The sequence below is a fragment of the Aotus nancymaae genome, unplaced genomic scaffold (genome assembly GCF_030222135.1).
Source record: "Aotus nancymaae isolate 86718 unplaced genomic scaffold, 86718_ANA_hifiasm-v0.15.2.pri h1tg000014l, whole genome shotgun sequence".
Lineage (NCBI taxonomy): Eukaryota > Metazoa > Chordata > Mammalia > Primates > Aotidae > Aotus > Aotus nancymaae.
In genome coordinates, this window is record NW_026988425.1 from 18,314,938 (window position 1) to 18,322,325 (window position 7,388).

Here is a 7,388-nt window from a genome sequence, read left to right on the forward strand (position 1 = left end):
TCTGTGTGTGCCACTGATTGGTGTTGCATCCTACTCTCCTGAGATCATGGAGCAGTGGGGCCATCTCTGCTCCACCTCCAAGCAAAAATCTAGGCATTTGGAACTCCCACTTCCCTGAGTGGTTCAGCCATCTGAGCCACTCCAGCCTTCATGGACATAGATCATGGTGCAGTGGGGCCTCTTCTTCCCATGCTCAAGCAGATCTCCTAGTCTCCAGGTATTCAGAGGACCTGCTCACCTGGTTCAGCAGCCTAAGGCATCCCACCCTTCCTGAAATAGATTGTGGTTCAAATGGGCCCTCTCCTCTCCATATCCAGGCAGATATCCAGACATTCAAATCATCCACTCACCCTGGATCAGCAGCCTGAGCTGCCCACCCTTCCTGTGCAGAGATCCAGGTACAAGAGGCCCTCTCTGCTGTATGCCTTGGAAGATTCCCCAGCCATTCAGAGCACCTGCTTGCCTGGTCCAGCAGCCTGAATCATTCCACTTGTCTTGTGCCGAGATCTTGGTGAAGGAGGGCCCTCTCTGCTCCATGCCCAGGCATTTTTCCAGCCATTGAGAGGATTCAGTCACCTGGATTAGCAGCCTGACCCACCCACCCTTCCTGTTCAGAGACTGTGTTGCACAGGGGCCTTCTACACTACACTCCTAGGCTGATCTCCAAGCATCTGGAGAACCCAGTCTCCTGGATTAAAAGTTTAGGGCCCACCCTCTCCCTGTGGAGAACTTGGGGCTGAAGAGGTTTCTAAGCTTCATGACTACACATACCTCTAGACACGGGGTGGCCACCCACTGAATTCTCTCTCAGTGCTGGTGCTTGTGCCTGCCATCAGGGGGCCTGTAGGTGGATCTGCTCACTCAAGACCCACCCATTTTCCCTCACTCCTCCAGGGATGAGCAGGGAGTTCAAACCACTATGCCCACCATGAATTAGCCCATTGCCAGAGACAAGGGAGAGAGCATCTCCCAATAAACAAGAATCAGGTATATACTCTCAATGACTCACAATGGCCACAGCCAGCTTTTACCCATAAACACTGTCTACTGGCTTGTAGGTTGAACTGCACAGCCCAATATAAAACGTGTTATCAGAATTGCATGGAGCTGTAGAGGCACAACCAAAAGACCCAGTCACACTTCCTAGGGAGTTAAGGGCAAGAAAAAGGGAAATTTAAATAAAAACAATAATATTATAGGGAAAGAAAGAAAGAGAAATATATTCTACCCACATGAAGATAATTTTGAAAATTAAAAGTGCCAGTGTCTCCAGTTAAGATGAAACAAGTGCAAAAATCTGGCACCATGAAAAATCCGAATGTAATGACACTAGTCAGTATCACAACAGCTCTCCATCAATGGTCCCCTAACCAAAATGGAAACTCAGAAATGGCAGATAAAAAATTCAAAGCATGTATTGCAAGGAAGATCAACAAGGCCCAAAACAAAGCTTGGAAATCAACACCAAGAAACCTCTAAAACAATCCAGGAAATTATTAAAGAAATAAGAATCTTAAGAAATCAATCAGAGCTTCTGGAATTGAAAAACTCACTTAAGAAATTTCAAAATACAATTGAATGCTTTATCAATAGACGAGGACAAGCGGAAAACCAGTCTTGCAAACTAACCTAGTTAGATAAAAAATTCAAAGAAGAATTTAAAAATTGAAAAAATCTGAGAAATATGGGCTTATTTAATTCAAACTCATGAACTATTGGGATTCCTGAGAGAGAAGAAGAAAAAGTAAATAACCAGAATCATAAACACCATTTTGAACATAGACCCTGGCAAAGAGCTTATTACTAAGTCAAGCGCAATTTCAAGATAAACAAAAATTAACAATTGAAACCTAATTAAACTAAAGTGCTTCTGTGTACAAAACAAACAAACAAAAATCTATCAAGAGAGTAAGCAAAAATCCTACAGAATGGAAGAAAATATTCACAAACTATGCATCTGACAAAGGTCTAATATATAGACTCTATGAGGAAGTTAAATAATCATGCAGAAAGCAAATAACCCCATTAAAAAAGTGGGAAAAGATATGAACAGACACTTTGCAAAAGAAGACATACAAGCAGTCAACAAACATAAAAAATGCTACACATAACCTATCATAAAAGAGATACATCAAAACCACAATGAGATACCATCTCACACTAGTCAAAATGGCTGCTATTAAAAAAAATCAAAGAACAACAGATGTTGGTGAGGCTATAGAGAAAAGGGAATGCTTATACATGGTTGATGGGAATGTAAATTAGTTCATAGATTGTGGAAAGCAGTTTGGAGGTTTATCAAAGAACTTAGAACTACCATTCAACCCAACAATCCTATTACTGGGTACCTATCAAAAGAAAACAAATTGTTCTACCAAAAAGACATATGAACTCGTATGTTCATTGTAGCAGTATTCATAATAGCAAAGAAATGGAATCAGTGTAGGTGCCTATCAATGGCGGATTGGATAAAGAAAATGTGGCACACAGACACTATGGGATACTACATGGACATAAGGGAAAATGAAATCATGTCCTTTGCAGCAACATGGGTACAGCTGAAGGTCATTACTCCAAATGAATTAATGCAGAAACGTAAACACTGAATACATCATGTTCTTACTTAAAAGTGAGAGCTGTACCTTGGGTACTCATGGACATAAAAATGTAAACAATGGACCCTGGGGACTACTGGAGGGGAAGGAAGACAGAGGGGCAAAGGCTAAAAATATAAATAGACCTTGGGGACCACTGTAGAGGGAAGGTAGGGAAGTGGATAAGGGCTAAAAGTCTAAATAGGACCTGGAGACTACTAGAGGAGGAAGGGAGGGAGGGGGTCAAGGGTTAAAAATCTAAATGTTGGGTACTGCATTCAGTACCTGAGTGATGGAATTATTTGTATCCCAAACTTTAGCATTACTTAATATACCCAGGTAACAAATCTTCACATGTATTTCCTGAATCTAAGACAAAAGTTGAGAGGAAAAATAAAAAAGAGTTTCTGTAACTCATTGAGAAGTTGGGTCTTCATTTTCAAGAGTCCTTTGTATACACGTTAAATAAATGCTTATGTCTTTTTTCCAAAAAAAGAGAAAATAACTTCAAAAATAGGGTAATGCTGGTACATTTCTGCATTATATCCTCTATAATTCATTGTTAACATAAATTGTATACATGTGTATTGTTATAAAATATTTAAACCATAAGAGTGATTTCAGAATATACTAAGTACTTGGCAAATATTTTTTGCATAGGTTATTAGGGTACAGGTAGTGTTTGGTTACATGAGTAAGATCTTTAGTGGTGATTTGTGAGATTTTGGTGCACTCATCATCAGAGCAGTATACACTGCACCCTATTTGTAGTCTTTTATCCCTCACCCCCTTCCCATCCTTCCCTCCATGTCCCCAAAGTCCATTGTATCATTTTTATGCCTTTGTGTCCTCATAGATCAGCTCCCACATATCAGTGAGAAAAAACAATGTTTGGTTTTCATTCCTGAGTTACTTCACTTAAAATAATAGTCTGTAATCTCATCCAAGTGACTGTGAATGCCATTAATTCATTCCTTTTTTATGGCTGAGTAGTATTCCATCATATATCTATATACCACAGTTTCTTTATCCAGTCATTGATTGATGGGCATTTGGGTTGGTTCCATGATTTTCTACTTGCAAATACTTGAGTGCCTTTTCCTCCCCCAAATGCATCTTGGGTATAAAAACCATTTTCCCCCCTTAGGTGTGAATCAGAATTTATTTTCTCTCTCTCTATTTATTTAGTTGTGCAAATTATCTGAGTTTACATTATTCAATTGATGATAAAATTAATTTGCATGACAATAAAAGGTTACTAAGATGAAAACAAAGAGGAATTATATTTGTAATTGTTATTGCATGAAGCTCAAGTGTCCGAAACCTCCATGGACTTAAATAAGTTTTGTCTTTCATTGTTGTAGATACAACTGACGTCCATAACATATAAATGGCAAGGCTACCATGTTACAAAACTCGATGGTGGTGGGAGATACCATTTAAATTATAGCAAATGTGAATGCCATCATAGAATTGTGCAGTGAACAACCTATGTAATGATATGGTATGATATGATACAATTCCAGCTTATCACATTTGTATCCATGAAGTCCTGAAGTTGCTTCAAGTTTTCCTTTTTAGTTGCCCTAGGTTATGAATTGAATGCAAATTGTGGAATAATTTCCGCTTTGATTTCTGGCTGTAGTTGAGAGTGTCATATGTTTTACTATGAAAAAGACTTTGAGCTTGTTGTAATTTATATGCCTTCTACTTCTTTTAAAAAGTGTTGGTAAGAATTTGAAGCATTACTAAGAAGAAAATTAGAATGCCTTGGTTATAATTAATAAAAATGCATAGCTTAAATGTTTTATTATTATCTTCTTATCTGCCAGGACTCAAAATTGAAAGTAAAAAAATAAAAAGTGAGTTCAGAAGGGAAAATAAAAAGTTAAAACAATTATATATGTGTGTGAATATTGTTTTAAAGGAAAATGTAATAGTATATATTACTTCAAAATTAAATTGGCCCTTAGATAGCAACACATGGCAAAATTTATTGTACTCTCATATAGGCAGTACTTAAAATAATAATTTGTGCCTAAGAGAATGAAATGGTTTTATGCCATTCTTCACCCTCTCCCACATATAACATCCATTTGCGCATATCTGCAAAAGACATGTGACAGATGGGGAAGTAAAAATTGATTAATGGTGGTAATAAAATAAATGGAAGGCAATACTCCCTTGGGTTACCCTGCCATCCTTTATGACCTCAAGATGTGAAAGTCATACTCACTGTGTCTGTTTGCATTCATAATCTCCTAGACATAATATTGTAAGTCTCTATTACTATGATGTAAAGTTGTGTAATAAGTGTGTGTGTGTTTGTGGAAGAGACAGAAGTGGATAGAAAACTGAGAGAGGGAAATAGGATAATATTCTATTGTTTATACATAAATAACATTCTATTATAGATAATATATTTACAATTCTTTTCCTTGTGAGAAAAGTCTTTTACCTAAATCTTTTAGTTTGCCTGAGATTTCACTCATAAAATCTAATTATTTCTTTCTGAATAATTCTTTCCAAGTATATAAAGCACATTTGACAATACCATTATGTTTATATAGCCAGATGGCTCATAAATAAATCATTATAGGATTCTAGATTCTGGGTTCTTAAGTATTAGGTTATTTCATTCACCCTGCATCTTAAGTGCTTTGATTAGAATAAGATAATGGACTATATTATTAATGAACTATGATACGATAAACTCATGTAATATTAATGAACATTTAAAATTAAAATATTCTTTAAAAGTAATACAACTTACTGGATACATTATCATGAACATTACTCTTTAAAAGATTTTATGTATTACATAAAAGCAAAGAAATTAAAATAATTTCAATATATTTTGGAAAATATGTAGATAATTTTCTTATATGAATCTATTTATAATCTTTCTTTCCATTTTGTTTTTATTACTTCCTATCTCTATGTCCTTCATAATTGAAGACTCTTATACAAAGTTTAATGTAGAAAGATTATTTAAATAATCTTTTTTATCATTTTCCCATGATAGTGTATATTTTTCCAAGCAATACAATATAGTCAATTTCTATGAATCCCTTTAGAAAATAGGTTGTTTACACAAAGAGTCTTGTATACAGCAGGTAGAATAATGTATGTTCAATAAAAATTGTATGTTCTGCCAAGCTTGTTTATAACTGCTTAAATTCACATGATGATTTTTTTCTGGACTTGGACTTTTCCCACACTAATGGAGCAAAAATAAACTTTAGGAATAAGCAGGCTTGGGTTCAAATTCTGTCTCTACTATTATTATTGGTCTGTGACTTTCAGCAAATTAATATTCTTTTTAGCTTTTGCTTTTTCATATGTAAAATGACATAATAAAATCTACATTCTTGCATTGAGTATTAAACAAGAACATATATAAATCTGACATTGTACCTGTTGCATAGTGATAAATATTAAATACATCCTACTTTATAAAGTAGGAGTTTAGAACTTCACGTACAGACTTGTGTCTAATAAATATGATTATGTATTTAAAGCAATTAAAACTCTGGGCTAAATAAATGATACTTTATTCTGCTCGTCCCTTTATATTTTCGAGGTAAAACCCCTGTCATCCTTAAAAACTCAGTTGCTTCCTTTTCAAAACTCTTCCTGGGCCAACACCTAGGGCTAAAGTAGAGTTACATACTTCTTTTTGCACTCTTATGGACATTTACATAATTTTCCACTATAATATTAAGTATATTATATTCCATTTATCCATTCAGATATATATTTAGATTTCCATTATAAGATTTTATATATTTAATTTTATCTTTATTAAATTTTTTCAAGGATAGTATTAGTTCTTGAATAGTTTAAAGCCCACTTTTCTTTTCTCTTTCAAAGATTGAAATTATAACAGATTTTTTTTGTCCTAAGAAAGTACTATGAGCTGGACATACCTGTAATCCCCGCAATTCAGGAAGCCAAGAAAGAAGGATCTCCTGAGGTCAGGAATTTGGGACTAGCCTGGCCAACATGGTGAAACTCTGTCTCTACTAAAAGCACAAAAATTAGCTGGCTGTGGTGGTGGGCACCTGTGATCCCAGCTATTCAGGAAGCTGAGGCAGGAGAACCTCTTGAACCCAGGAGGTGGAGGTTGCAGCGAGCCGAGATCATGCTACACTCCAACCTGGGTGACAAGAAAGAAATTCTGTCTCAAAAAAAGAAAAAAGTACCATAAAATCTACAAGGTTTTGGTGTACAATAGCATCTTTTTTCCATAAAATACATCAAATTATACAACGATATAAATTCTCTTTATTAGAATTATAGGGAGACTTCCAGATTCTGAAATATGGACATGATGAAACTTGTATTCTAGTATATAAGAATGTATGTTAGTCAAAAAAACACGTGTGAAAGGTAAGTACCACAGAATAAAGATATATATTATGATAGATTTATAAGTGGGTCTTGATCTAGTTACAGAAGTATTTCACTGCTTTTGGAAGAAGTGAAGAATGAACTAAGTTTGAAACATTAGTAGCACTTCATAAGGAGAAATAGAAGAAATGTGATTTTCCAGGAAGGCATAATGATATGAAAGTCTGCAGTGGGGAAATAGATAACTAACACAGGTTGTTACTAATATCTACTCCAATGAATGAGATGTGTTACTGACTTTATTTACTCTTTTTCTCAGAGTGTGGGGCTTTAATTTAGCTCTTTTCTAATAAGAAACTCTTACACTACTGGCCATGAACCAATATGGGATTTTGCCAACTCCCCAGTAAACCCATTCCAGCAATCCATTGGCAGTGAGAG